Source organism: Dermochelys coriacea, chromosome 4 (genome assembly GCF_009764565.3).
Source record: "Dermochelys coriacea isolate rDerCor1 chromosome 4, rDerCor1.pri.v4, whole genome shotgun sequence".
Lineage (NCBI taxonomy): Eukaryota > Metazoa > Chordata > Testudines > Dermochelyidae > Dermochelys > Dermochelys coriacea.
The window spans coordinates 100171749-100193029 of NC_050071.1; the positions used below are offsets into that span (position 1 = coordinate 100171749).

A 21281-nucleotide genomic window follows, 5' to 3' on the forward strand; every position below is an offset into this window, starting at 1 on the left:
CATAGCGAGCAGATCGAGGGACGTGATCGTTCCCCTCTATTCGACACTGGTGAGGCCTCATCTGGAGTACTGTGTCCAGTTTTGGGCCCCACACTACAAGAAGGATGTGGATAAATTGGAAAGAGTACAGCGAAGGGCAACAAAAATGATTAGGGGTCTAGAGCACATGACTTATGAGGAGAGGCTGAGGGAGCTGGGATTGTTTAGTCTGCAGAAGAGAAGAATGAGGGGGGATTTGATAGCTGCTTTCAACTACCTGAAAGGGGGTTTCAAAGAGGATGGCTCTAGACTGTTCTCAATGGTAGCAGATGACAGAATGAGGAGTAATGGTCTCAAGTTGCAATGGGGGAGGTTTAGATTGGATATTAGGAAAAACTTTTTCACTAAGAGGGTGGTGAAACACTGGAATGCGTTACCTAGGGAGGTGGTAGAATCTCCTTCCTTAGAGGTTTTTAAGGTCAGGCTTGACAAAGCCCTGGCTAGGATGATTTAACTGGGACTTGGTCCTGCTTTGAGCAGGGGGTTTGGACTAGATGACCTTCTGGGGTCCCTTCCAACCCTGATATTCTATGATTCTATGATTCTATGAATCGTAACATTCAAAAAAATGTAGGAGAACACTTCAGCCTCTCTGGCCACTCAGTAAAAGGTTTAAGGGTGGCAATTTTGCAACAGAAAAGCTTCAAAAACAGACTCCAATGAGAAACTGCTGAGCTTGAATTAATGTGCAAACTAGATACCATTAACTTGGGTTTGAAGAGAGACTGGGAACGGCTGGGTCATTACACATATTGAATCTATTTTCCTATGTTAAGTATCCTCACACCTTCTTGTCAACTGTCTAAATGGGCCATCTTGATTATTGCTACAAAAGGTTTTTCTCCTGCTGAGAATAGCTAATCTTAATTAATTAGCCTTTTACAGTTTCTATGGCAACTTCCACCTTCTGTGTGAGTGTGTGTGCGCGCACGCGCGTGCATGCGCGCACACACCTCTCCTTACTATATGTTCCATTCTATGCATCCAGTGAAGTGGACAGTAGCCCACAAAAGCTTATGCTCTAATAAAATTTGTTAGTGGCTACGGTGCCACAAGTACTTCTGTTCTTCATGCAGTCAAGTCTATCAAATGGAGTTCCTCCTATGGCAGCTTCTGTTTCAGATAAATCTTAATCAAGTTGGCAACTTTGTGACTCATGTGATTCAAAGATCTAGAGTCAATAGAGTATTAGCTTTAATCACAAAAATTGGTTGTACAAGTGTAACACTGCACTCTACTGGATGGAATATGTCAGATGTGCCTGCTCATGTAAAATACGTAGAGCCTTCTATTGACGGAGCTAAAGTAGCCCTGCTACTACCACGTCATCCGATCTGTCTTGTGAGACTATTCGGAGAGAACTATAGGAGTTTTGCAGTCAGTCAGAGAAAAATCAAAAGAAAAAGGGATTATTTGATTTTCACTATATGGAGGTGTACCATACAGTACTACCAGCTACACTTATTCTAAATTGTATCTCTTTCCTGTCCTTACTAGCTTGATTATATATTCAGATCAATTGGTACACTAATCATATTTGTATGATGAGCCAAATTCACCTGGTGTAATTCAACTGAGTCTAGTTACACAAGAGATTAGTCAGTCAAAGTTTACACCAGATAACAACCTGCAACTTAAACTGCAAATGATAAATAATCTTTATGCAAAGAAGTTTATTAGGATGAATAATAATAGCACACTGCTGCTATTTACATGTTGAGCCTAACTGCAAGTTTTCATTAGAAAATGCTGCTCTCATCTAGATCTTTCATCATTTGGCTACCTCCCTGCCTTTAGTTTCTAAATCAATCTGTTACACATGAAAACCAACAATATCAAGCAGCATTATTGTTTTCTTAAAGGTTTATTTTCCTACCATTTGTGGGGGATAGAAAGTGACTCCTACCATTGTAACAGAAATTATGGATATTGACTTCTACCAGCAATATGACAAAAAAAAAAAGACAGGTGCCTTCTTAGGCATCCTTTAAGAAGTCAAAGCAAACTTAAAATATTAATGATACATTTCAGGGCCTGAAAGAACTAAAAATTATGTAGATACTGAAGTAATGATGGGAGAGAAGTGAGGATTTGGCCATTATAACAAAACATAAATTCACCATAATCCATTGGTACTTCATTACATATCATTTGGAAACATTCACCCCGTTAGCTAAGTATTTTCTGCATTGCTAGTATCATCTAAAATTTAAAAAACTTATAGTATTACATTTTCAAAGCCTTGTGATGTTTAATGAAATTATTACCATCTCCCTATGGGATATATAGGTGTTGATCTCATTTTAACCTCTTCTTGCATCCTTTGGTAGAATCCAGTAGGATGCATTGGGGGTGTGACTTGAAAGCACTGTACTCTGACAATCCCTGTTCCTTTTACTAAAGCATGTGAAGTCACAAGATATATCTCTTGAGACATCCCTTTCTCTCACAATAAGTCCTTAGGGGTGCTCTGTTTTGCTGTCTTGCCCTGTTAATGATGTTGCATATGTCCTCTTCCCCTTGCTGGTGCTGCTTCTGCACACCAGAAAGCTAAGAGCCTAGTTTTGCAAAGCCTGGAATTGAAGATGTTCAACAATCACATGATTAGGCCCCAAATGATTTGCCAAATGTCACATGCCAAGTCAGCAACAGAGCCAGGGTTAGAAATAAGGAATATCTGGCTCTTTGCTTTGTGATTGTTCCACTACATCACATTACTTCTCTGTTTAAAAATAACTTTGTATTTTCCAATTGCCCTGAAGTGTGCTGTCTGCCTTACAAAGCAAGTAAAGACATTGTCCCTGGTCAACAGGAAACAGGGTAATAAGAGAGGAGGGGAGGGAAGGACAAGAATGAGAATTATATGATATGGCTATTCCGTCAGGCACGGGGGGGGGGCATAGATCAGTGTTCACATTGCACTCCCTATCAGTACCTGGCCCAAGCTGGGGGTGCTAATGATCCAACTAGCAGACCAGATTCAGTGATGAATCCTGGTCACATGAGGCACATTGCGCATCCGCTAAGAAGAAGTCAGGCAAATACACATCTTAATCGTTCTGTTGGTTTTTGTTTACCTTTCCTCCCCCTCATCCATCATAGGCAAAATGGATGAAGTGATTTTTTAGGAGAAATTGAAATGAAATGAGGGAGGTAACTTAGCCAACAGGTTTGGAGGGCAGTATTTGGGCACAAGAGACAACCTGAAAGAAGACAAAGACCTTTGTAAGAAAAGGGATATCAAGGCTGAAATCAGTTATTGTGGGAGTGATGTGCAAAAGACCCACAAATCATAAATGTAGTTAGGCATTGTGCCATATCCTTGAAGACTAGAAGTTAGAATTTAATGTGCAGTGGGTATCCCGTGATGTCTCTCAGAGGGGAGTGACACAATGGAAAAAGTTGTTTTGGCAGCAGTATTTTGGATGAACTGGTTGGGGTTGAAGCTAGGGTACATTACAGAATGCTGTAGAATAAGAATATGGAGGTGGGACTGGAATAGCAAAGGATGCTATAGTTCAGAATTGAAGAGCATTGGTAGATCTGCATAGAAATCCGGAGTAAAGAATCTGTTTTCAGACAATAGATGCAATCACATTCACACAACACTGGAACTAGATCCCTGGTCCATCAGCAGCTAAAACAAAGATTTCTATTCCTTAAACTTAAAGGAGAGCCATAGGTATATATTAAGAGATGTAAGGCACTGTGTATGCAACAGCAAAAAATTTCCCCCAGCAAAGAGTTATAATTTAAAGGCATAAATAAGTTCAATACAAATAGTAATGGACAACATGGTATATGGATGTGAATGTGCAGGTAGACTTCACACAGTGGGATTCTCAAGTGAATTGAAGGAAAAGCCAGTGTATTCCAGGGGATCGAACATCTAATGTTGTGAAACCCTCTACGAGATTCTATATCCTGTAATACACAAAGATCTGAATTAAAGATGTTGCAAGAGTCCTAATTTAGAATTTTCCTTAAAAAATACTTTAAAAAATCTATAAGTGTACTCATTTTGTTCAGTCTACTAATCTTGTAATCAGTTTTAAAATTTCAGAAGCACTTACCACTGTAATTTAATTTTAAATTACAGCTGGCATTTCTGAGCTGGTTTCTAGTGGCAGCCATCTTGCTGAAAAGGCAATTATCTGTGATGGTAGGAATCACATCTTCATCTGGTGTAGATCTTTTGTAAGATCAAGTAAAACTTAGGTCTGCAATGTAAATTTACAAAAATGAAATTATATTTTTATTATAAATTAGTAAAGTCTTGGACCTTGTTGCTTGCATTAAGATGGTCTCATCCTGAAAGCGAGATGGAGGAATCTAAAAAAATTTGTTGGGAACACTGATTACATTTATGTATGTTAATAGCAGCGTAGATCTGCATTTTGGAAAATAGGATAGTCCTGTATAAAAACTCTCCATTGATCTTATTGTGTTGGCTAAAACTTAGTAATATAATCATGAATTTTCTCTCAGGCAAAACTCTTGTTGAAATTAATGGGAGTATTGTCTCAAAAAACAAAACAACCTGAGCCAAGAATTCAGAATTTGACTACAGGATTACTGGTTTTTGTTCTAATACTATATTAAGAATACATTTAGAATGGTGTCTATAGACCTACAGACAAAAATTACAATTGTTAGTTCTTGATGTGACAAAAGCATTGATTAAAATGTCAGCCACCTTGTGGCCAGATATTTTCTTTAAAGTATTAGTGTTGAAAGAGGAACTAGACTGAGTTGTTTCAACTTCTCTGACCTGTGAAGGTAAAATTTACAACCCTCTGTATTAAAGCTGTCTCAAACAAAGCTCTTTTCAAATATAGTTTACTTATTTTTAGGCCATGTCTCTGACCACTTTCTTCCTGAGTCCTTTGGTTTATCACCGCTTCCGTTCAAATATCTTATCCACATGTTCTCATGGTATCCCTTGTATATCCTGAAGGCTTCTAACGTATCCTCTCTTAAACACCTTTTCTCTAGCAAGAAAAATCCTTGTTCTTATAGTGTTGTTGCATATGTTATCCTCGTAATCTCAGGATCCTGAAAAAGAGGCATGAAAGGAGATTACTAATCCAATAACAGATTTAACAGTTACTTGAAGAGAGGGGAGGAGCCATGAAAGAACTGGAAATAAAGATTAGGAACATGTTTGCTTTTGTTTGAGGAGAGAGAATAGGGAGGAGCAAGTAACTGTCTCATCCATGGCAGGCCAAATTGTAGGCGTTAATTAGGGACACAATTAGAGATCACAAATAGAATTTATAAATTTCACTTTAAAACAATATTACAAGTCTGGTGTTAAGACCAAGTCCTATCATTATTACTCCTGTGGGAATTCTGTGCCAAAGAATTAAATACATACAATATTTTAAAATTCTGCATTTTTGTCAAAATAATGCAATATAATCCAGCTAGTTTAAATTTTAGTAATTTATTTAAACTACAATACAATGGATGGAGAATGGGAGCGAGGAGCATTGGAGGAAATCAACCCCCTTCTGTCCAATAGTAATATAGCTAGTATTGACCCTTTACTTCTAATTATTAGTCAACAAATACATGCAGTCATATGCTCAGTCATATTCACAAGCAACTGAAGAGCAAGTGATGGCTGGGGATTCAAACTCACAATTTATACTGGCTACTGACCATCTCCAAAAAGGTCAGTAGTAAACAGTTCATGGAGCACATTTTGTTAGGAAATTGTCAGTCCAAAAATTTAGACCAGTTCTAATCACTAGAGCACCATAAGCATTTATAAGGCCATACTGTCCTGTACAATAAGGCTCCTTTCCACCACTCTGGCAATGTAAAGGAGCCTTAAATTTTTTACACCTGTTTTATACTCTTAGGGGAATTCACTAAGAACAATGGGAACAATTCACTAAGCAGGCAGGCTGCTACATTCTCCTTTACCAGCAGGAATAGAGCCTGACCTGTGACTACATTTTCAGAAATACCCTAAAGCCCTGCCCCTCCATGCCAAGTGTGCTGCAATAGTGAGCAAGAGGGATAGAGTGTCTCTCTCTCATCTCTCATGACTACCCACCCCACCCCGGCCATGATTTACATCTCTGCCAGCTGCTCAAACAGACCTGTCTGCACTGCTAGGGCATGGGTGCATGACCACTCTTGCAACTTCTGTCAGAAGTCGTTTTTCTGCAGATAAGCAAAGAAATCTATGGGGGCCATGAATTCTGCGCACATGCAGTGATGCACAATTCCCCCAGGAGTTCATTATGTAAGCAGGGGAATGGTCCCACTATTTGGAGAAACTTTCCTGGCTTATACACTACCCTGGTGAAACTGGCTAGTCAAAGGATCCGAGTCCTTGCTTCCACTCCCTTTACCCAGATGCCTGCCTGACCTCAAGGAGTTAACTTCCACTCTCCTGTGTGGCAGTCCTCATAACCCCGGCAAGGTTGGGTTTCAAGCCCCCAGGAATCCTGGTCCCAATCTTACAGTCACTTAGGAGAGGGGCTAGTGTGTCCTCACTTCAGGGTACTCTCTGCACTCTAGAAGCTTCACTGACACACTGATCATTGCATATGGTTCAAGCAAATATAATTTATTAAACAGAAATCCATTTAAAAATAAGGAAAAAATTGGAAAAGGTTAAAGAAATACATATCCCTGTGCGACAGAGCAGGGTTATCACAAACAGCAGTTTCTGGAATATAAGGGAAGTTCCTAGTCTGTCCCTCATGTCCCAGGCCTCCTTCTCAGGCCCTGGCTGTGCTGCAGGAATGCCATGGCTCAGGCACTTGCTCAGGCTCTGGACATACACCCTCAGACTCCAGGTGGTAGGACCCTTTCCAGCGTTGGCCCCCATCAGGGTCATAATCCATTCCACCCAAGTCTGGCCTCCCGCCTGGGAGCATCTCCCTACATTGGGCCCCTCTCCCCAGGGTTCCCCTTCGCTCTTCCCAGCTGCTAACTGCACCCATCTCCAGCCCCAGCGCTGCTGCTGGAGCTCTACTTCCAGCCCCCTGGGCTGATCGTCTGGCCAGCGTAGCTCTGCACCTCAGCTCAGGCTCGTACTCTCTCCTTAATTTGGCCCTGCTCTGGCCCAGGCAGTTCCAGCTCACACAGACAATGGGACCCTTGACCTCCTCACTTCCTCATTAGCCTGCCAATCAGGCTGACCTGGAGCTTTGGCCTTGCCCCATTGTCCCTGGGGACTATCAACCCTTCCCCCTTTTTTGGTACTGGGAGCTATCCAACCAAACCCACCCACTAAGTTTTAGTAAGGAGCCAACAGTCCCCTTACAAATAAATATTAGTTCTATCTATAATGCTGTGATAACTGAGCTCCTGATAAAGTTTGACATTTTAAATTTTCAAGTTTCTTGTAATTGTCATGCAAATAAATGATTTAAGATTTCAGTTATAGTTGGCAGTATGATTACAATACTCTTTTCTAATATTAAATATTTTCTTTTGAAATAGGAAAAATTTTACTGATCAACAAACATACTGCAAAGCCAACAATAACTGAATTTCCGATGTTTTATTTACTCATTTATATATGCATAAGGCCTGTTTTATTCCTTTAGATGTAATATATGTGCCAATAGTGTTAACAACCCATCACTGTCCAACATTAAACAGCGTTAAATAAGGTCCCGGATTTGTTATACAGAGACCTCAGCCTACTCAGTACCATGGTGCAAACACCATTAAAAATCCATGTGATGTTTATTAAAAGATACAGATAAGGAAATAGTTAAAGCATTTAAAATCTAAAATATTAAATAAGGCTCTCATTTTAACAACATTCCTTGTTCCCTTTAGCTGAAGAAAAAAATTTGACAGTCTTTTAGATGGCACTAAAGAGAGTAATTGTCCTTTTAGGTGAAATTAAAGAACATTCTTTGATATGGGCTAGAGTTGCTGCTGCTGTTAAAGTCCAATCCTGTTTCATCCCAGATGGTGTCTGGGATTCAGCTGGAACATCTGTAAAGGTTGTGATGTCGTTTGGGTCCCTCTCTGGCCCAGTCTGCTCAGGACATCTCTCAGGGTGATGAAGGCCCTCTCAGGAGACAGTGGGGTGGCAGCCATGGCCATGATAGTGAAGTTTGCTCCAATAGCCAATTTTTCTCCTCAAAAGTCTTTCTTTAAGGACCCTCAACATTCACCACTGAATTGGTGCCTCCTCCTAGTACTCAGAGGATTAGCTTGAGGCCAATATCCCCTCACCTCCAGTCCACAGTTTGCATGCTGTCATTATCTCTGCTGTCCTCCTAAACAGGGGCAGCGAGTTGTATGGCCCCGTGTGCCTGGCCTCCAGCAATGATCAGGGCCCAGGCTCTACCAATGTTTGGGGCCAGGTCTCTCTCCTGCCCTGCCTGCTGCTCCCCCAAGTGTCCCCTGGACCCCACTTGCTGCCCCTGTGCACCTCTCCTGGGTCCCAGAGCCTCCCTGCCTCTCCCCTGCAGCTCCATGCTGACTCTGCTCTTCTGGCTCCCGGTATGAACTGTTGCCACAGGGTCCTAGTGCCCCCATCCACTAGTGGGGGGGGGCAGGCTGCCCTTCCACCTCTGACCCTTACATTTTCCAGCAGGACCCTCCACAAGGGACCCCCCTGCCCAAAGTCACTGCTCCTGCCCCATGCTGGGCAATGGGTAGTCCCATCCCCAGTGAGGGGCAGCAGCAGGGGAGGAGGTGCATATGTGATGGCAGCCCTCCCCAGCATCCACCACAGGGGAGGCAAGGGGGCTTCCTGGATCTGAGAGAGGCCCTAGGAGCACATGCAGTGATGTGGAATTAGTGTGCTGCCGGGGAGCCCCTCCCCCAGAGCTCACTGCTGCTAGCAGGGAGAGGGCTGGGGGGAGGGGGGGAAGTCCTCCTGTCTGGCAGCCTGCCTGCCCCCCAAACTCCTCAGCCCTACCCCAGAGCCCTCACCTCTACCCTCTGCCCTAATCCTGAGCCCCCTCCTGCATCATGAACCCACACCCCACCCTCTGCCCTAACGCTGAGCCTCCTCCCAAGCCCTTCATCCCCAGCCCCACCCCTGCACCCCCTCTGATCCCCAAACTCCCTCCCACAGCCTGCACTCCCTCCCCCTTCCCACACACCCCCAAACTCCCTCCCAGAGCCTGCACCCCAGACCTCCTCCCCCCACCCAAACTCCCTCCCAGAGCCTTAGGCAGGTGGGGGGCAGAGTTTGGGGGGGCAGGTATTGGGCATCACCAAAATTTCTACAAACCTGCCACCCCTACTCCTAAAGCCTCTCTCGCAGCATCAGGAACCACAGCATCCTCTTCGTGACTCAGCCCTCCAGCCATGTCACTATCTGCGTTCCCCTCTTCCAAAGGGGTTTAGCTACTCAATAGTCCTAGGCAGTCCTCTCGCTCACTTCCTCAGTGCCTCTCATCTGGTGGCTGGTAGGGAAACCCAGGCCTGCCCTCTTCTTCTGGTTCTAGTCCAGGGACCCTCAGCTCAGCAGTCTGGGATTTCTCTCTCTGGCCTCACTGCTCTGTCCCTGAGCTTCTTCATATTGCTAGGTCCCTTTTTCTTCCTGGGCCTACCAATTCCCTAAGCCTCCTCCCTCTTTTAGGGTTGCCAGGTGTCTGGTTTTTTTAGGTGGAATGCCCAGTCCCTGGGGGCTCCAGTCAGCACAGCTGAACGGGCCACTAAAAGTCTGGCTAGCGCAGAGCTAGGAGGCTCTGTGCCCAGCTCTGCATGGCTCCCAGGAAGTGGCTGGCATGTCCCTCTGGCAGCTATATTTAGGGGTGGCCAGGGGAGCTCTGTGTGCTGCCCTTGCCTGCAAACACCGCTCCAAGTACTGACTCTGCAGCTCCTATTGGCTGGGAACCATAGCTCCCAGCTCCCCCTCTGCCTAGGAGCCACAGGGACATATAACCACTTCCTGGGAGCTGTGCGGACTTCCTCTATCCCTGAGAAATCCTGAGGCCTCCAGAGATCAGCACCACCTGGAGCCTGGACCCCAAACCCCCTCCCATACCCCAACCCTCTGCCCCAGCTCAGAACCCCCTCCAACACCCAAACTTCCTCCCAGAGCCCATACCCCAACCCCAAGTCCCCTCCTGTATTCCAAACCCCTCGGCCACAGCCCACAAACCCCTCCTGCTTCCCAAACCCCTAATCCCCAGCCTCACCCTAAAGCCCACACCTCCAACTGGAGCCCTCACTCCCCCACCTGCACCCCAACCCCTAGTCCCCTCCACACCCTGATCCCATCATTTCTGTCCCCACTCCAGTTACTGCACCCCAAGCCCAGAGCCCATACCCCCCCTCCCACACTCAAATCCCTAGCCCGGAGTCCCCTCCTGTGTCCCAGCCCCACCCCGGAGTCCACACCCCCAGCCAGAGCCCTCACCCTGCACCCCAACCCTCTCCCCCAGGCCAGTGAAAATGAGCAAGGGTGGGGGAGAGCAAGCAATGGAAGGAGGGGAGTGAGCAGGCTTGGAGGTGGGGCCTCAGAAAAGGGCTGGGGTGGGACATCAGGGAAGGGGTTGGGCAGGGCAAAGTATTCCATTTTCTTCAGTTAGAAAGTTAGCAACCTTACCCTTTTCCCAAAGAATAACTACAATCTCCACTCACTGTCCCCTGGGAATGCCTTTTCCCAGTAGCCCCTTCTTTTTCAACTCCTGGGCTTTATAGGCCCTGCCTATACCTGTCTACCTGAACCTCCTTAATCAGCTACTTAATGGGTTAATTAGCTCATCTGGCCTGCATTCAACCCTGCAGGGTGAGTGTGGGGTAGTCACCCTATCATGGACCTACAAAGGGAATGGTGGGTGGAATAGTCCACCCCTTCATTATTTTGTCTGCCAATTAGGCCTAGCTTCTGACACACCAATTTTGGTTTGCTAATTTCTGGTTCCACGTTTTTCTTGTTTACCAAGCATGAGCTTAACACAGTCTTTGAGTTTTATCAGTAGGCCTTTTTGTTTGGACTAATTCAGTTTTTGTGTCTCCCTTTTGTACCTTTTTCCATCAACATCTGTGGTTATAGGTTATTGTGAATTTTATGAATAAGGCTGTGAGTCTTTCACGAAGGTCATGGATTCTGGGACCTCTGTGACTTCTACAGCGGCCGGTGTGGCTAACCCCAGGGCCACCAGAGCAGCTGAGGCAGCCCAGGGCCAGCTGCACCACCCATTGCTTGGACAGCCCCAGGCAGCTGGTCCCGGGCGCTGCCCAGGAGCAGCAATGGTGGGGTCCCGGGCCGCCTCCTGCCCAGAGCAGCAGCGGCAGTGGGGCACCACCCCCTGCTCAGAGCAGCCGTAGTGGCAGGGCCCTGGGCCACCCCCCCCCACCCAGAGCAGCAGTGGCTGTGGGGTCCTGGGGTGCCATCCCCTACCTGGAGCAGTAGGAGCAGCAGGACTCAGGGGTGCTGCCCCCTGCCTGGAGCAGCAGTGGTGGTGGGGTGCTTCCCCCTGCTCAGAGCAGCAGCGGCTGCAGGGCCCTAGGCCACCTAGTCTGGAGCAGCAGCAGCGACAGGACCCCGAGCCTCCCACCCCCCAGAAGCAGCGTCGGCAGGACCCCAGAGCATCCCCTCAGCAGTGGTGGGGCTCCACAGCGGCCCCACCCCCAGAGCAGCAGCATCTGTGGGAGCACCCTCCCACCCCTAAGATTTAGTTAGGGGTGTTTTTAGTAAAAGTCATGGACAGGCACAGGCAGTGACTTTGTTTATTTATGTATTAATGACTTTTACTAAAAATACCCCTAACTAAATCATAGCTTTTTACAGTAAACTTGTAAATTATGGTAAATTTGTAGGCCCAATGATTGCAACAGGCCCATTATACTTACTGGATATCTCATATTTTTGAATTTATTTACTTCAGCTTGGTATCAGTGTCACTGTGATGGGGAGGGATGGTCTGTCTTATGCAGTATACAATGCTAGTTACTCCTGGGGGAATTTTCCGCCACTGCGTGTGTGCATAATTAATGAGCCATGAATACTTCTAATTTTTTGCTCAGAAAAAAGCTTCTGCTGAAAAGTTGCTGCAGTTTTGCCTTTTGCCCACTAGAGGGTGCTGTGGCGATAGAACAGAGCAGTAGATCCCAGCAGCAAATATCTTCTGTAGTTCCTCCTTTTGCCCACCAGTGGGTACTGTGGCAATAGAACATAGCAGCTGCTCCCAGCCAGCTAGGGAAGAGAGAAAGCCTGCAGAGCCTTCTCCACAGCACCTGTCAGACCAGGTCAGGAGACAGGGGTTATGGGGACACAGACAGCGTGGGGTGCTGGGGGATCAGACAGGGGCTCATAAGGGCTAGAGGGGGAGGACTGACTGGGGCAGGGGCTGAATGGGAGTAGAGGTGCAGGGCCCCAGGCGGGAGGGAGGGAGGTGCGGGGCCACATCGTGATGGGGGAGGGGTGTAGGGCCACATAGGGACAGGGTGGCTGAGTGGGGGTACAGAAACACGTAGGGTCAGGGGAGGGGGTGCAGAGCCACATGGGGATGGGGGAGTGGGAGTCTGAGTGGAGGTGGAGGGACACGTGGTGTAAGGACACATGGGGATGGGGAGAGTGAATGTCTGAGTGGGGGTGGAGGGACACTTGTGCCTGACTGAATGGGAGAGGCTGGGGTCAGCCAGGGTCTGCATGGGGGAAGCTCCCCGCAGAACACCTGTTCCATACTTTCCCCACCCATACCCAACAACCCTCCAAATTCACACCCAGGCTTCTTCCCAGCAATTATTTCCCTCTCCCTCAGCTCCTCCATTACCCCTGACTCCCTCTAGCCTTTGCACTGCTTCTGGGGGTGCAGGAAATACATTTCTGTATTGCAGTTTAAATTAATTATTACTCAGAGTTCTGTATTAATATGCCTAGTAAGGAATCTATTTGTCAAAAAACATTTTCTGAATCTTTTTTGTTGTCTTTATTGTTCCAGACATACTTGCTGATAGGTATTTTGAAATAAATGACCAAAAATAATTGAAACTGGTGTGATTATATTGTGTTATTTTGACAAATAAAATATGCAGAATTTTGCAGAATTTTATAAAATTGTGTGCAGAATTTTTAATTTTTGTTGCAGAATTTTTAATTTTTGGTGCAGTATTCCCCCAGGAGTACTAGTTAATGATTGGGCTGTCTGTCAGACAGCAGTCTATTGTCTCCAGAGGGCTGGAAGGAGTGGGTCATCTGTGGCTTCTCCACCCACTTTCACTTCAGTGTTGCTAAACTCACACATTTGGGGGGATACACTCTTATATGCAGCACAAGCTTTGTGATTAATAAGATCCCAAGCTAGAGTGAAAAGACAGGTTGCTGGGATGGAAATGTGAATTCTCCACTAGTTCTCAGTGTGTGTGTGTGTGGGAGTCTCTCTGTGTAATCAGTTTATTATATGCATCTTCCTCTGGTTCCATTTATGAAAAGGGACATCAAGCCATGGATTGCTTAGCCAATGCTAGATCCTGAAAATTGAGAAGCCTTAAAGTAGTTGCTTTTCTTGTGTGTATCACTAACTGTACACATATTGGGGATTTAAGGGCGGTGCTCTGCTTGAAAATTATATCACTTTGCACCCTTGGGATATGTAAATATTTTGAGCCAGATTAACTAATATGCTCTGTGATGCAAAGCAGCTCCAGTGATACAAAGACTTTAGATAATGGCATAGAGAGTACACTTATAAAGTTTGCGGACGATACCAAGCTGGAAGGGTTTGCAAGTGCTTTGGAAGATAGGATTAAAATTCAAAATTATCTGGACAAACTGGAGAAATGGTCTGAAGTAAATAGGATGCAATTCAATAAGGACAAATGCAAAGTACTCCACTTAGGAAGGAACAATCATTTCCACACATACAAAATGGAAAATGACTGCCAAGGAAGGAGTACTGTGGAAAAGGATCTGGAGGTCATAGTGGATCACAAGAGTTAGCAGTGTAAAGCTGTTGCAAAAAAAGCAAACATTCTGGGATGTATTAGCAGGAGTATTGTAAGCAAGACACAAGAAGTAATTCTTCCGCTCTACTCTACGCTGATTAGGCCTCAACTGTAGTATTGTGTCCAGTTCTGGATGCCACATTTCAGGAAAGATGTGGACAAATTGGAGGAAGTCCAGAGAATAGCAACAAAAATGATTAAAGAAAACATGACGTACGAGGGAAGATTGAAAAAATCGAATTTGTTTAGTTTGGAGAAGAACAGACTGAGAGGGGACATGATAGCAGTTTTCAAGTACATAAAAGGTTGTTACAAGGAGGAGGGAGAAAAATTGTTCTTCTTAACCTCTGAGGATAGGACAAGAAGCAATGGTCTTAAATTGCATCAAAGGCAGTTTAGGTTGGACATTAGGAAAAACTTCCTAACTGTTAGAGTGGTTAAGCACTGGAATAAATTGTTTATGGAGGCGGTAGAATCTCCATCATCGGAGATTTTTAAGAGCAGGTTAGATAAACACCGTCAGGGATGGTCCAGATAATCCATATTCCTGCCTTGAGTGCAGGGGACTGGACTAGATGCCCTCTCAAAGTCTATTCCAGTCCTGTGATTCTATAAACTATAAATCCAGTGTAATTGGTCAGTTAAATTTCAGTTGGGATTATATATATTTGGCCCTTTGATAGGTCATATATAAAAATGTTACATGACATGCTTGACACTAGGCAGGTAAACATTCACGATCCTGGATTTCAGATTATTGGTGTAGGCAGTTTTTGGCCATGTAAATACAATTGGGTGCTGTGTGTCACGTTGCTGTGAATTAAAAGCTGGGGGGGGGGATTTCTTACCCCAGTATCGTTTAGTGCCTCTCAGGAGATGGAGGATCCAGCTGTGTGTTTCACATAAGACCTCCCCAGCCGTCTGTTTGTGCGTGTGGAAACCTCCCTGGTCTCATGATGGCCTGGGACACGAGTCCCTCACCCCAAATCTTGCTTGGTCCCCTCTCCAGTGAAGGATGCTAAATCTGACGCCGTTGCATCCTGGCTTTGCCTGCTGCCGGGGACACCCCCTGTCTGAATGCAGTGGGCAGTGCCAGGCGCTCCGCGCCGCCCAGTTAGACGTGAGAGCAGAGAGAGGGAGGCCGGGAAAGCTCTTCCCCTGTCTCTGAGCCGGCAGATCCGGGTCTTGTGGTCTAGACTGACGTGGTCAATCGAATCAAAACAGAAGGGGAAAGGTTCCGCAGGGCTGGTTCCTGGGGCTGAGCCGCGGCGGCTTCTGCCTGTCGAGCAGGCGTAGCGAGAAGGCGGCAGCGGCAGCAGGCGCGGCACCAGACTCCAGGGCAAGGTGAGTGTCTGCAGGTTTGGTCTGTTTCCACATTCACGGTGGGGTTTGGGGACGGCGGGGGGTGGGCCGCGGGGAGACTGCCCCTTCCAGCTGTGTTGCTGTGCAGAGCCAGATTCTGTCAAAAAAGTTTCAGAGGAACCCTTCCCTTCAACCCTTATTTACACTGAGATCTGACGAGACTGGAAAAGCCTTTCAGGGGAAAGGGTAAAAGCCCCAACGCTGAAAACTAGACTGGATAATAACAACCCTGCACTTAGAATAACAACACTGCAGCGACCCCAAGGCCATGGGTTAGTTGGATCCAGTGAGGCTTTGTGAGCTCTCCTGTAAATTTGATCTGTGATTTGAAGTACAAAAAATCTCTTGACATCTCTTTCACAGACATCTTATAGGTGTCAAGAAAAGATGCACTGCTAACTGTCTGGGAGACCTTGTTTTTTTGTTTTTGTTTTTTTAAAAAAAAACCTAGTGAAACATCTGTACACTTTATATTTGGAAATGTAATTTAATTATATTTTTAACTTGCAAAGTTGTTCATATCTCTCAGGCAGTGCATGACATAGTCTGGGTTCAAATAATATTTTGTTAGCTAAATCAGTTTTGTATTCACTCTTTGGCAATATAACTAGTGAAATTTTGGGTGAATTTTTTTTTGAAAAATAAGTTATTGGTGGACCGACAGATAAACCACTGCAGTATGTAGGTATTAGCTATTATGCTTTCTGAAAAAGCACACACCACTAAGTGGGAGAAATCAGACTATATTTTGCAAGCCATATTATTGGCAAGAAGATACAGTCATATTATTAATCAGTTTGTATCGGTGTTTGGAATATGTGATTCTGCTCAGTGCTCCTTCACAGTGCTATAGTGGCATGTGTTTATAGAATATTATACTAAAGTCGGAACCGCTTTCAGAACACACAGGTACCATATAGGATTATTCATATATTCATAACCATTATGAGGTCAACTTCTTAGAGAGGTGCTGACCTGCAACTCACCCAGTGACTTCAGTAGGAGTTTTGAGGGCTTAGCAGGTGCTCAGCACCTCTCTAGATTTGATCTGTGTGTGTATTATAAAAATTAATGTCTCTTCTGTTTCTAAGCTCTTTGGTACTGGGGGACTCTATATTTGTCTTGTACAAAGCTGAGCATTCCGTCTATGCTTATAACCAAGTTTTCAAAAATGGTCTAAAATTTTAAGTGCCTCAGATTTTGGATATTTAAATTGAGTTACCGAAAATTAGCAGCCATTTTTGAAAATGTTGGCCTTAATGCATACTGTGATCACTGATGAAGGTCCCAGTCTTGCAAGGAGGAACAAGCATTGGTGGGTTGCCCCCTTCTAAGAGCTCTTTGCCAGAATGGGGCCTTACTGAGCTTCATCGTTTCAAAAACAATGCTTCCCAAAAGCAGATCTCATTTCAAAGACCTCAAAATAAAAAAAAACTAATTTTGATTCCTTGTTACATACAGTGACAGGAAATAAATCCTAAATAACCCCACTGAATTCTCCATATTCTTCTGACCTGTTCAGATTCAAGAAATCTGCCTAATTATTATTACTGACAATCAATTTAAAGTTTGATCTTCTAGTATATTCTTGACAATTTTAAGAATGTGATCTGAATAGTGAAAGCAAATGACAACAGAGAGAGTGTATGTATTCTAATAAAAAGAAAAGGAGTACTTGTGGCACCTTAGAGACTAACAAATTTATTAGAGCATAAGCTTTCGTGAGCTACAGCTCACTTCATCGGATGCATTTGGTGGAAAAAACAGAGGAGAGATTTATATACACACACACAAATCTCTCCTCTGTTTTTTCCACCAAATGCATCCGATGAAGTGAGCTGTAGCTCACGAAAGCTTATGCTCTAATAAATTTGTTAGTCTCTAAGGTGCCACAAGTACTCCTTTTCTTTTTGCGAATACAGACTAACACGGCTGCTACTCTGAAACCTGTATTCTAATAGTTAGAGGTGAGGGCAATGAGTTAAATATTGATTACCATTCCTTCCCTTGCCACTGCTGACTTGGCAAAGTCAATTAATGTTTTTGGTTTTTATTTTCTCCTTAGATAATATATGGGAATAACAATTCTTGCCCACTTCAAAGTGGTGTTGTGTGGATCAATTGATATTTCTGAGGAGATTTAAGATCCTTGTATGAAAGGTGCTATAGAATTGCAAAGTAGTACGTATTAGAATTGTTATTGGTCTACTTAAGGATCAGCTCAGCTTTGCTTTATTGCTAGTGCACTTCACAGATGCACTGGTCATTCTTTGGTCCTCTCTTGGAGCATGAACGACAAGACCCTACCACAGATTTGAGATTGCAGTAGCAGCCACTGAGTGGCTGTAGTGTTTTTCTGTGGACTAAGTGGCTAATTTCTCTGATTCTTGATTCCCATAGAATCATGTTCATTATATTTATTTTTATCTAGTTTCTTATACTGCACCATCACCATGGCTTTAGAGCATCCTCCCCGTCCCATCTTTATCTCCTCTGAGTTCCCAGCACACAACCCAGTAATTTGGTCTACATGCTGGGTGGGACCAGTATTTGATCCTGAATCTGAATAAAAATCAGCATGATAAGAATTACTGATGTCATGCATCGTTATTAAAGATGTTATCAGTATAAATGGCATTTTGCTGTGCAGTTTAGGATTTATTTATCATTTTATAACTGGAGTATCTAGATAAGGTCTGTTTTTATCAGGTGGAGTTCTGACTTTGGAGAAAGTTAGCTTCTTATTCACTTCTTGTTTAGCTGTTTTCTCATTTCCTACTTTCATATATTTAGACTTGAGAAGTACTGATGTGTGGAATTTATTTGCATAACAGACTTGTCATAAAAAAATCCCTGATAGTCATGCTTCAGAGTATATTGTAATAGATATTTTAGGTACTAAACTACCTCCTTAAAGGCCCAGTCTTGCTCCCACTGAAGTCCATGGCAGCAGAATTGGTCACTAATTTTGCACATCGAGAGTCTCAGTCGGGCCTCAAACCAGAATAGAAGAAGTGGTATGACCATGTCTCTGAATGTGACTGAATTTGATGGAGGAAACTGGTATTTGTTTGGCAATACAAAATATCACAATCTCATTTCTGTGTTTTTACACTGATCTAATAGTTCTTAACAGTAAATGCAAAAATATTTTAACAGATTATACATGGAGAAATGTATATCCCAAATATATCTTCAACCCACATTCTAGAGAAAATCAGAGAAAACTGAACATGATTTGCATACAGTTAACTCTCAGATAAACCAAAGAATGCATTTCATTCAAACTTCGTAGTCTGCATATTCCATTTCTTAATATTTTCTTTATAAAGCTTTTTTTGCTTTCACAGACAGTTCTTGAATTCCAGTTGTTAATATGGGACGCAGTTTTGTAACGTGCTGAATGCCTCTTGGGAGGTCCTGAGTGCTCTCAAATCCCAAGTCAAATAGCAGTTGAAGGTACTCAGTACCTTGGAGGATCTGGCTCGTAGAGTCAATTTCTCCAGTTCCTTTTCAAGTAAGAACTGGATTAACTTCAGCAACATGGCTCCCTTCAACCTCTAGTGTCTAGATTCCCTTCATTGGCAGCTGCCTCATGAAATTTCCCTGGAAGGGGGTTCCTCAGAATGTAAGGCAGGGGTAGTCAATTAGTTTTTGCTAAGGTCCAAATTTCTTGGTCAAGGTAGAGTCAAGGTCCAGAATCCAGAGAAAATAATGACAATACTAAGTCAAGAAAAAGATTTCGGAGACCGTTCAAAAGTATCTGGTGGTCTGAATTTGGCCCACGGGCCACCTATTGACTACTCTTGATGTAAGGGATCCACACAGGAGCTTATACAGCCTCAGCTTGTATTAACTCCTTATTGAATTCACCATGGGATTCAATAGAGGTAGAGGGCAGGTTTATGTTTCGTACCCTGGTCCTTCTATACCAACATTTCTCAAATGCGGCCACCGTGGCCACCAGAGGCTTTTCTTGTGACCACAGCTACCTGGCTGGTGATTGGGGGGGGGACAAGCATTTACCCCTCCCTTGGGTCTGCAAGTACAGGTTGGGACCTGCCCCCTCTCTGGAGCCACAAACACTGGAGGAGCAGACAGCTGGTGTCAGTTCTCCACCTTCCCATGGGCAGGGGACTCAGGCTTCTGGTTTCTACCCTGCGGTGGCAGGTGGCAAGGTTCAGCCATGTGGCAGCAGGCTCCGGCCACTGGGCTTCAGGCTCAACCCCCCATCCCCCGCCCCCATTGCCTCTGGCCTCCACTGCCTCCCACAGCCCATGACCCATCCACCCCATCACCTCTGGCCCCCAATGCTTCCCTATCCATCCAAGGCTTAATTTGTCCCCCGGCTTGCCAGGGCTGAGTAAATCTGTTGTGAAGAGTGATATGTGTATGTTTGTTAATATCACTTTTCACTGCCTCCCAGCTAGCTAACAAGTCTGCTGCTGTGATTAGTGATATTAACATAGAAATATCCCTTTTCAAAGAAGCATACTGACTAATTAGCAATTCTATTAAAAAACAAACAGAAACCAAAAAAGCAAAAGGAACAACAACAAAAAAGACAAGAACATGCAAAACACCTTATTTGTGTTTCTATTCTGTTTAAGTCCAGTAAATAATAGAAACAACTGTACTGTACGTTGTTGTTATTATTAAGTCTGCAAAAAAACCTCTACATAAATAAATTACAATGATTTGGATAGGTATATGTACATATTTATTTGTTTTTCCTAAAGCTAATTAAGTTTTCTGGAAAAATTGTCATACCGGCCACCATCAAGAGTCAGTGGCTGCACTTTGGGCCACCAAAAAATTTGTTGCTTGAACCCCTGTCTATACCATACCCATTCATTCATGGATTCTTGGCAGTACAGAGGGGCCACCTGGAACAAAAGAGAGTGGTGCTCTTGAGGTGAATGATCTTGCCTTTCATGCAAGTTAAAAGATCCTCACACAACTTCCCCTCCAAATGTTGTTCCTGGGCAAGATGATTAGAGTGTTATAAATTTGCATGGATGCTGCACAGACTTCAGTTAAAGTAGCTACCGTATATTTTAAAGGTAATGAGACACATTCATATAACTCTGTGGAAGTAAATGGAGTTACACCAGGGATAGACTTGGCACTGAGTCCAGTCTTGGTTCTGGGGCTGCAACAGATGCACGCTCATTAAAACGTCTGATGGCTTGCATAAGAGTAAATACAGTTTACTACTAATTCTTACTATAGCTAACACAATTGTCTGATCCAAAGCATTTAACACCTTAAAAGAGAAAAATCCATGCTAGAAAAGAATAGAGCAGCCGTTTAAAGATTAGGGACAATTTCTGTCTTGGTATAAGTGGGTTTAACTATATTAATTTCCACTGACTACTCTCAAACATCTGATGACCTCTCTGGCCCAAACACAGTCTTTTTGGTGTAATCCAGAAAGTCAATTTGTATTTTTCTTATTGGTCTGTCATAAAATCTTTATTTTTAGTCGGATAGTATTTTTAGAAAACTTGAAATATTTGGTCTCTGCCTTTTGTATTTAGAAGCCTACTTAGAAAAAGAACAGTCCAGTCATATGAAAATATGATATCTCTAAAGACAGCAGTTAGCTGTTTAAATAGTAAAAACTAAATAAAACATGAATCCTTGTACCTGCCAAACCTTGCTCACATGAATAGGCTTTACTTACCCAAGTGGTCCTATGGAAGCCCATTATAATTATTGGCACTCGCTCAGCACCCTTAGTGTCAGGCAACTTATTTAGATGCCTAACTATGAAATTAGGCACCCACATTCAAAATTTTGGTCAAAGCTTTTATGATAGATCTATAGCAAGTATACACATTCTTATTCATGGACTACACCATAGTGACTTTGTTTGAGACAGTGAGGTTGCTGGATGGTTGACCTTCAAGAGAAAATGGCAGTGGAACAAAAAGTGGTCACAAGATAATAGTCTCTCATTTTGTACTGCGTAAATGCTGATGCAAAGC

General features: G+C 44.0%; 1 protein-coding gene and 1 long non-coding RNA gene across 3 annotated transcripts in view; one reads left to right on the plus strand and one right to left on the minus strand.

The window, feature by feature from the left end:
* SMIM14 (small integral membrane protein 14) overlaps positions 1–21281 on the plus strand; it is a 100317-nt gene that overhangs the window by 9110 nt on the left and 69926 nt on the right. Inside the window, exon 1 of one of the 2 annotated variants that reach the window (XM_038401062.2) lies at positions 15034–15273. The exons of the other annotated variant lie outside the window; for it this stretch is intronic. The gene's annotated coding sequence lies outside the window, so the exon portion shown is untranslated. Of the gene's footprint in view, positions 1–15033; positions 15274–21281 lie in introns of those variants that run through there. 2 annotated transcript variants of the gene reach the window in all.
* LOC119854948 lies at positions 1632–10647 on the minus strand. Its single transcript, XR_005292696.2, has 4 exons — positions 10586–10647; positions 4883–5094; positions 4113–4259; positions 1632–3963 (listed from the first exon to the last, which is right to left on the minus strand). It is a non-coding gene; the product is annotated as an uncharacterized LOC119854948 (long non-coding RNA).